This window comes from Melospiza melodia, chromosome 3, assembly GCF_035770615.1.
Source record: "Melospiza melodia melodia isolate bMelMel2 chromosome 3, bMelMel2.pri, whole genome shotgun sequence".
Taxonomy (NCBI): Eukaryota; Metazoa; Chordata; class Aves; order Passeriformes; family Passerellidae; genus Melospiza; species Melospiza melodia.
The window spans coordinates 118,453,190-118,460,915 of record NC_086196.1 but is presented as its reverse complement, the minus strand read 5'-3'; the positions used below and the strand labels follow the sequence as shown (position 1 = coordinate 118,460,915).

General features: G+C 39.1%; 1 long non-coding RNA gene across 3 annotated transcripts; it reads left to right on the top strand.

Annotated features, from left to right (window-relative positions):
• The first annotated feature begins 24 nt into the window (after nt 1–24).
• LOC134416344 (uncharacterized) lies at nt 25–2,678 on the top strand. Of its 3 annotated transcripts, XR_010027241.1 has the most exons (5): nt 25–105; nt 216–384; nt 488–766; nt 1,163–1,329; nt 1,464–2,678. It is a non-coding gene; the product is annotated as an uncharacterized LOC134416344 (long non-coding RNA). The 3 variants fall into 3 exon arrangements; XR_010027240.1 differs by having other exon boundaries at nt 488–635; nt 1,163–2,678; XR_010027239.1 differs by having other exon boundaries at nt 1,163–2,678.
• The last annotated feature ends 5,048 nt before the right edge of the window (nt 2,679–7,726 follow it).

Below are 7,726 nucleotides of genomic sequence, written 5' to 3'. Positions count from 1 at the left end.
CCCCCGCCCCGGCGGCAGCGGCTAATCGCGGGCCCGGGATGCTCCATCAGCCGTCGGGAAGGCGACCCGGGCGGAGGTCTGGGCGCGTCGGGCAAGTTGCGTGCGGTGAGCGGCGAACGGGGAACAGCATCCGCTCGTAAACCTCTGCAGTGGTCCTTGCACAGGTGCATTATTTCAGCCTGCCTAAATTTAGCTTCGTTTTCTCCTCTCGCTAGGTTCCGGTTTCCCCTCCTCGACTGAAATCAGCCGCAGTCTTTCTCCATCACTACTCTTCTGCCTTTTTCAACCCGGGGGTTTGTTTTGCCGTGTACATCCATTCGTGCTCCAGATGCAAGCATGCTGTTGTATCAGGTCTCTTCATTACATTGCCCAGCTAAATTACAAGTAAGACAAACCAGTGCCACTGAGAAAAACACTCCGTTACAAGGTGGGGTAATCAATTCTTATTCTGAAGTTCAAATGCCACCTACCTTTTTTTTTCTTTTAGTTTTAATGAGAAAAAGAAAAGTGATGGACTCGTTCACATCTTGAAACTAAGAGATCCCTCTCCCTACCTGCCGAAGAAGCAGACCGAAACCTGAAGATTTTCCAAGGGGTTGGCCACCTGCCTTTTAACCAAGAGCTGTGGTTAGGATGTACGTGGAGCATCATGCAGCAGTCATAGACCTCATTTTCCCTCTTTACCCGGGGGCATTTGAAATCATACCTCTTGTTCTCCCACAACATTATTTTGACAACAAACTGCAGTATCTCTGGAGCAGGAGAGGTTAGATCCTACTGTTGATATGGCTTCAAGAGCTTTGTTGAGCTTAAACAATTTGTACTAATTAAATAATTTGTATTAATAATTCACTGAGGCTGTAACTCAGCTGGGTTTGCTCCCAGTTACATGTTTAAACCACCAAATTAGGGAGTCACACCCACTTGTTTACATGCTATTCGTGTATATTTAAATAGTTTGTACAAAGTGGTATAGTTCCACACAGAAAGACTGGAAATATGGCCTTTAACAGGTGATGCCTGTGTTGATCAGAAATTCGGGCCCACCTTAACATAGTATATTGCCTGAGTAGTAAGTAACATAGGAAAGAAACAGGTCAGAATTACTCTGTAACTTTACTTTCCCCTGTTTCTTTTCCCACCTGTTCTCCATTTTTCCCAGGTATCTTAAGTCATCAATGGATGATGGGAGCAACCCCCTGCAGCTTCACTGTGCACCATCCATTCAGAGGGAGAAAACAGAGCGAGCCCTCCATTAACACAGATGAAATGTCACCCACAGGAGAATTATGCACATGTGCAGTGATTTATTCCTATGCCATCAAAAAGGTCTGGATTAGTCCAACATCTCATTCCAAACCAAAATAACTTTTGAGGGAGGGGGATTAGAATTTTTGATTAGTTCTATTGCTACCTTCCTTATTTGATTATATGCCTTTTCCATTTTGTCTCCCTACTTTTAGCCTTGCAGGATAATTCAGGTTGAAAGGAATCTCAGGAGGATGTCAAGTAAAACCGTCTGTTGCAGAGGGTTTACTTTACTTTGCCCTCTAGAGCAGGCAGCTGAAGACTTTGTCAAGTTCAGAATGTCTCTGCAAACAGATTCCATCATCTTCCCAGGCACCCTTTGCTGGTACTTTCCCTGCATATGCATAAGCTCAGTTCTAAAACTGTCCCCACCCCATTTCCACAATCACTCCAGTTTCTTTAAATTTGCAGCTAGGAGACAGCAACAACAATTCCATGAGAGCAGGAGGAGCCTGGTAACAGGCAGAGAGGAAGTCCAGTAGATTTGAAGAGGTAATTTTGCCTGGATTTATGGAAAGGGGAGAAGCAATCCTGTTGATACTTAATTTATAGTTATCTACAACTAATTAACAGTAAGAAGGAAAAGCAAAATTTTAGCAGTGAGACAGCAAGAGAAAGCACTGGTAGAGCCAATAACTTATTTACAGATGCTCTTTTTCCTCAATTGAACCAAATTCAGGTTCAATGGAAATGTTGCACTTCAGGGTGAAATCATTCAGGAAAGTTGCTGATGGGTAGAAGAGTCCAGTTGGTCTCTTTCTTCATTCCCTCAATATTTTCTGTGTCAATACTGATTTTTTCAGTTTGCTTTCTGCCACTGCAGGTCCTATCAGTTCTCTGGACAGTGGCAGGTTGTAGGTGAAATTCCCAAAACCTGAGAATAGCAGCAAATTGTTACTCTATACTATGTATATACAGCAGCAAATTGTTTCTCTATACTATGTATATACTCATCCCTCTGTGTCTGTGTGGCACTTTCTCTGTAACACAATTTATGTTCAGGCTGGCTGGCCTGCTGCTACAGCTTTCAGTTTAAAAGCACAGGAATTATCAGGTAGCTTTATCTTTCTGCAGCTGTTGTCTTTTTCCATCATACCTGACCTGCTGGTGTTGAAAATGCCTCTTGTCTGAAAAGCTCTGTTACTAACAAGAGAAACACTGATCTGTAGGATTTCAGAGGAAAAAGGCAAAAATTCTCCTTTCCAGTGTGTGGTGGAAACTTCTGTACCACAGATGTAGGCTCTGCTAGAAAAGCCATGTTTTGACCATATTTTTGGTTGTCATAGAAATTAGTTTATAGCTTAACTTCACAACTGCTTCTTTTTTTAAGTAATTAGGGGATGCAATGTAACACACTATCATTTTTTATAACAACAGATCAAAGTAATGTGGCCCTATGTCACATTTTGTGTCGAAGGTATGCTGGTTGCTCTACAGAGCCACCCTGAAATATAGCCTTGGAGCCATCAAAAGAGACATTGTTTTTGATTCCTCGTAAATGAGTATGTGGCTTTAGGCAAATAATCCCAAATTGTGATGATAAGGGGCTACAGAGATACAAACTAAGCAGTCTCAACACACTTCTCATTCCACTCCTTCAAACATAGGCACTCTGAAGTCTGGTAACTATTTTATTATCATTATCAATGCCTGTTGCTGTCTAGAAATTTCTGTAATTTCAGAATTGTTATTTGTAAGTAAAAATAATCGATGACATTTACCTTTGAAAATAAACCTGTCATGCAGTTCAATTGCTAGGAAGAAACTCACAGAAACCGTTTAAAATAAATTTCAGAACAGCTTTACATTTTATCTTCAAATAAGACAAATGTTCAAGCACTCCAAACTACTATAATGATGTTTTTCAAGCTATCAAGCTTTTGGAACATATCATAGTATTCAGCAAATCTGCTTTTACCTCTCTTTTTGGGGCATCTCTACCACCTCAAAGCACTACAACCACACTTTAAACCTCTTGAACTTTCATTCAATAATCCTCTGCACAAATACTACAGGGAATAGAAAAAACCAGATATTTAGTAGCTAGTTACTATGAAACAGAAAACAAAGCCAACTTTTCTACTGTACCAATGAACAAAAATGCAATCAGTTTCACACATATTAGAAAGACAGTAAAATTTAGAAATCTATTTTTTTTTTATTTTTGCAATTAATTTCTCCTGATTATTAGCAGGAACAGAGCATCTGGTATAGACAGTTCCCATACAAATCAAGAGGAATTAGGTCAATGAAGTTTGTAGTAGAAGTGAGCTAACACCATATACACCATAGAACTTGGACTACATTGGACACTTCCATACTATGAGCAGCTGATGAGTTGTCAGCATTCAAGATGACAGACTCACACAACTTTTAAGGTCACAGAATGACTGAAGTGGGAAGGGACCTCTGCATATTGTCTGGTCCAACCCTCTGCTGAAAGCAGGGTCAGACACCACACTCAGTTGCATTGAAGTTAAGTAAGAAGCACACCACATGGTTGTCCAGCCCATTGTCACATAGGGCAGCTGTCTGCCAGTCAAGCTCTCTTACACTATTACATAATTCCATGAGACAACTTATTGCCTATTATATACAAGCTCATTGTTTTGCATGATTTGCTGAAGTAAGAGCATAGGCCTTCATCTGTCTCAGCTTCAGCAACACCACCAGGTGAGTCATTCTAAATACTAGTATGAACACTAAGCTGAGACAGATAACGTTATCACAATGCTTTTTCTCTCCCTTGTCTAAGGTCTTACCTTCTGTTTTCCTTGTATGCAAAAGCTGGTCCAAGAAAGATTCCATCTTTTAAGATAAAGTACTGTTAAAAGTGGTAAACCTTGAATTCATCTACATGAACAGGGAAAGAGTCTCATTTCAGTTACACAAGAATTCAGAGAAGTGATTCTATCATCTTAAACCTTTTGTTGGGTAATTCTACTTGCAGTGGCCCTGCCTTCAGCATTCTGTGTTTAGTTCTATGCCCTTTCTAAACATATATGCTCATGTTTCCAGTGTGATGTTAGTATTTGGTTTATGAATGCAGGAAACTTAGCTGGAATACACTGCTTTCCACATTCATTCCTAGCCTGTCTAAGCTCTTCTAGAATGAAGTAGCTAAAAAATTAGAAAAGCATCCTGAAGTGATTTTTAGGTGGAGGTTTATATCAGGCAGGCAAAAGAAGACATAGCTGCTCTTCAGAAGGCTTTAACAAAGGTCTCAGGTGTTGCTTCACCTATCACTTAACCAGGTGAAACCAGAGATCCCTATCAGACCTACTAGTATATCAATTTATCTGGCCACACCCTAGTTCACTACTTATCAAAGTGGGTTAGGTTAGAAATACAAGTGTTTGGAGGTATTTAATGAATCAAACTACTTTTAAAAAATGAGGTTAAAAGCAATCCCAGATACAGTGTGGGTTTGGGGGAAATGCTAAAATCCAGTTAATGAGGGAGGGCAGTAATCTGTAGCTGGGGCAGTAGACCTCATTTAGCTTCTTCTGGATCTGGCTGCACTTGGAGTAGAGCACTTGTCCCGCCTTCTCGCTGGCAGACAAGAAGGCACCTGCAGCCCTGCCCCGTTTCAGTGGCAGCTTTGATAGGTCAGGGGACACCTCCACCTCTTGACCATAAAAATCCTCTGAAAAGTGCTGCCCTCTATCCTGCTGGCCCAGTCTTCCAAAAACTCACTCTCTGTGTTAGTTCAGGCAAACCAAGGTGGACCTGCAAAGACCTGTCACTGAAAGTGAGTGGGCCTGGCTCATTTCAGCACAGGCTGGGGAGCAGCCAGACAAGTTACACTGGCAGAACCTGGGAGGTGGAAATCTGTGGTGGGGGTGGCAATGAGCAGCTAAGTGTTCCCTAAGTGTTCTTCTGGTAGCCTAGCTACACTCAGAACTTGCAGTGTGGCCACAGAAAACCAGCGTCCCTGAGCATCCTCTTTCACAGAGAGTTGTTTGAGTGGCTAGGAGACATACTTCATCATGCTAAGCTTCTGAATCACCCTTTGCAATTGTAAAACCCACATAAATATAATGAAGTTATTAATAAATCTAGATTATTATTTTTCTGATAGTATAGAGAAGCATTTCCATGATTTCTCTGAAATAATACATCTGATTGACAAAAATAGGGAAAAGGGTGTTTTAAACTTCAAAATCAATAAATTTTAAGACAACTTCAGGTTAATGGTAGGTCCTTTCTTAACATACAATGAGAAAAAAATCAAACTAGTGAGTGTTTCTGTCCCACAGCATTAAACCCTGCAGTCAATAATCAGTAAGAATTTAAATGTAGGGACTACTACTAGAAAAAGCCAATTTAGATCAGCTAAAATTTGATTTAAAAGTTGTTAAAAAATTTCTAAATGTGGTATGTATACATTTATTTATATTCCTAAAATGTAAGGTTTCTTTTTTTTTTTTCTTTTTTTTTTTTTTTTTGGTATAGACACTGTATAAAGCTCATCTTAATTGAAAACGTGGGGAGTACACCTTGACTAATAACAAAATGTTGCAACACAGGAACAAAGTTTTCTGAGCTTGTCATTTAATGACACTTTGAACAGCTGAAGTCATTGCTCCTAAAGTTCTGTTGAAATTCTGGACCAGCCAAACAAAACAAGCAGTTTCTCTGCACCCCCTATTACTAGCTCTCTTCAATCTTTTCTTAGAGTTTCTCTGTAATCAGTTCATTTGCCTCAAACTAAAAAGTGGAGAGAATGCAAAAGAACACAAACTGTAGCTGCACTGGTCTGGCTCAGAGCTCCTGAGTTTGCAGCAATGAAATTTCTCTTTGCTTTCCTTTACACTGAAGCTTCTGGGTAAGAATCTGCTGTTAAATGTTAAATATGGATCAGTCTTTTGAAAGGCTGCACTAGGGAGGTAGAGGTTAGTTTACTGGCTGTTTTGTAACAAGGAAGTTGTGTAAAAATATAATAAGTATTTCCATTTTCCTTGCATATGTTTTCCTGGGCTAACTGTGCTTATCAGTTTTTGTGTTTATTTAGTGAAAAATATACCAATAAATTATTGATTCAGCTGATGGGAAGACAAAGACAATGCAATGGGAAGCGTTGTCAAATGAGGCCTCTAAATAGACAGGGTAATTTAAATGGGAAATCCTAAATCAACTGCTAGATAATGTAGTAAGTAAACATATTCACCTGTAAGTAAACATATCAACCAGTAACTAAACATATCAACCAGACACCAATTATGCCATAAATTATGTTTGTTGATATATCAAAGTCTAGTCATAACACCCAAGGAACAGTTAAGGAAATCCAGGAAATAAAGATAATGAATATTTTTATGGAGTTTATAAATTGCAGCTTCTAAACATTTATTTAAAAAAAAATTTCAAGAGTACTGCTTTAGAATCGTTATTGAAAACCATTACTGCAGGAATGCATGGTTCTGTATAGTAAACAGGATACAGTCATTGTGCTGAAAAAACATTTGTTGGTGAAATTTTGTCACTATTAAAAAACTCCAAACAAAATACCCTGTATACGCATGCAGGCATGGTAAATTCTAATCAGATGTATTTATAACAATTTTGGCAGTTTAGATATGGCTGTCTTTACAAATTGTTTTTCTTTACAGCATGCTTGCACACATTCTTTAGTTTTTTAGTTACATATAGAACTTTTTTTTTCTGAATTATAAAAGTCTAATAATTTTTCCTTCTAGTAAAACCATCTATGAGAATATAATTAGTCCATCTTTTTTCTGTGACATGTTGCTCCTTACACTCTGGGATAAGTAAAACCAAACAAAGCTGAAATAAGCATCAGCATCCCCCAAACCCACAAAACTTTACATTACACGTCGTCTTCAGACCCAGGAGACATCATTGTTTTTCCAAAGTAGGATTTCCCAAAGCTTTGATGTCAACTATCTGCTGCCACTGAAAACATTGAAACCATTACCTTTGATAGAAGCAAAGTGAAGCCAAAGCCGAGCCCTTCAATAAATATTTTCCCAACTGCAAAGACATAAAGCATTTGAAAATATAAACTGTTTACAAACCTGCTTGACTCATTCTGTAAAGGCTTTGAAACTAACTAAACTAAACTAGAACTGAAAAGAACCCAGTCTTTCCAAAAATTCATATTGCTTTTTAATTCCCCAAATGCTGAAGTACTATCCATCACAGGCATTGTGGTCCTAGGGGAACCCGTGCAGCTGGGTGAGCAGTGTAAGTCAGCAAATACAGTAACAAGTCTTTCCAGTGATGAGCTGAAGGGATCCTGTACTTGCTACTTTTGGCATCTGGAATTTAAACTGGAGAACTTTAGTGAGAAGAGAGTTATCTGGAGTTGACTGATGATCTCTTTTTGTTCATTCATTTTTGTTTAACAAACAGGCATCACAGCTGAGGCAATGTACCTGGTATGGGCTTTACTGAT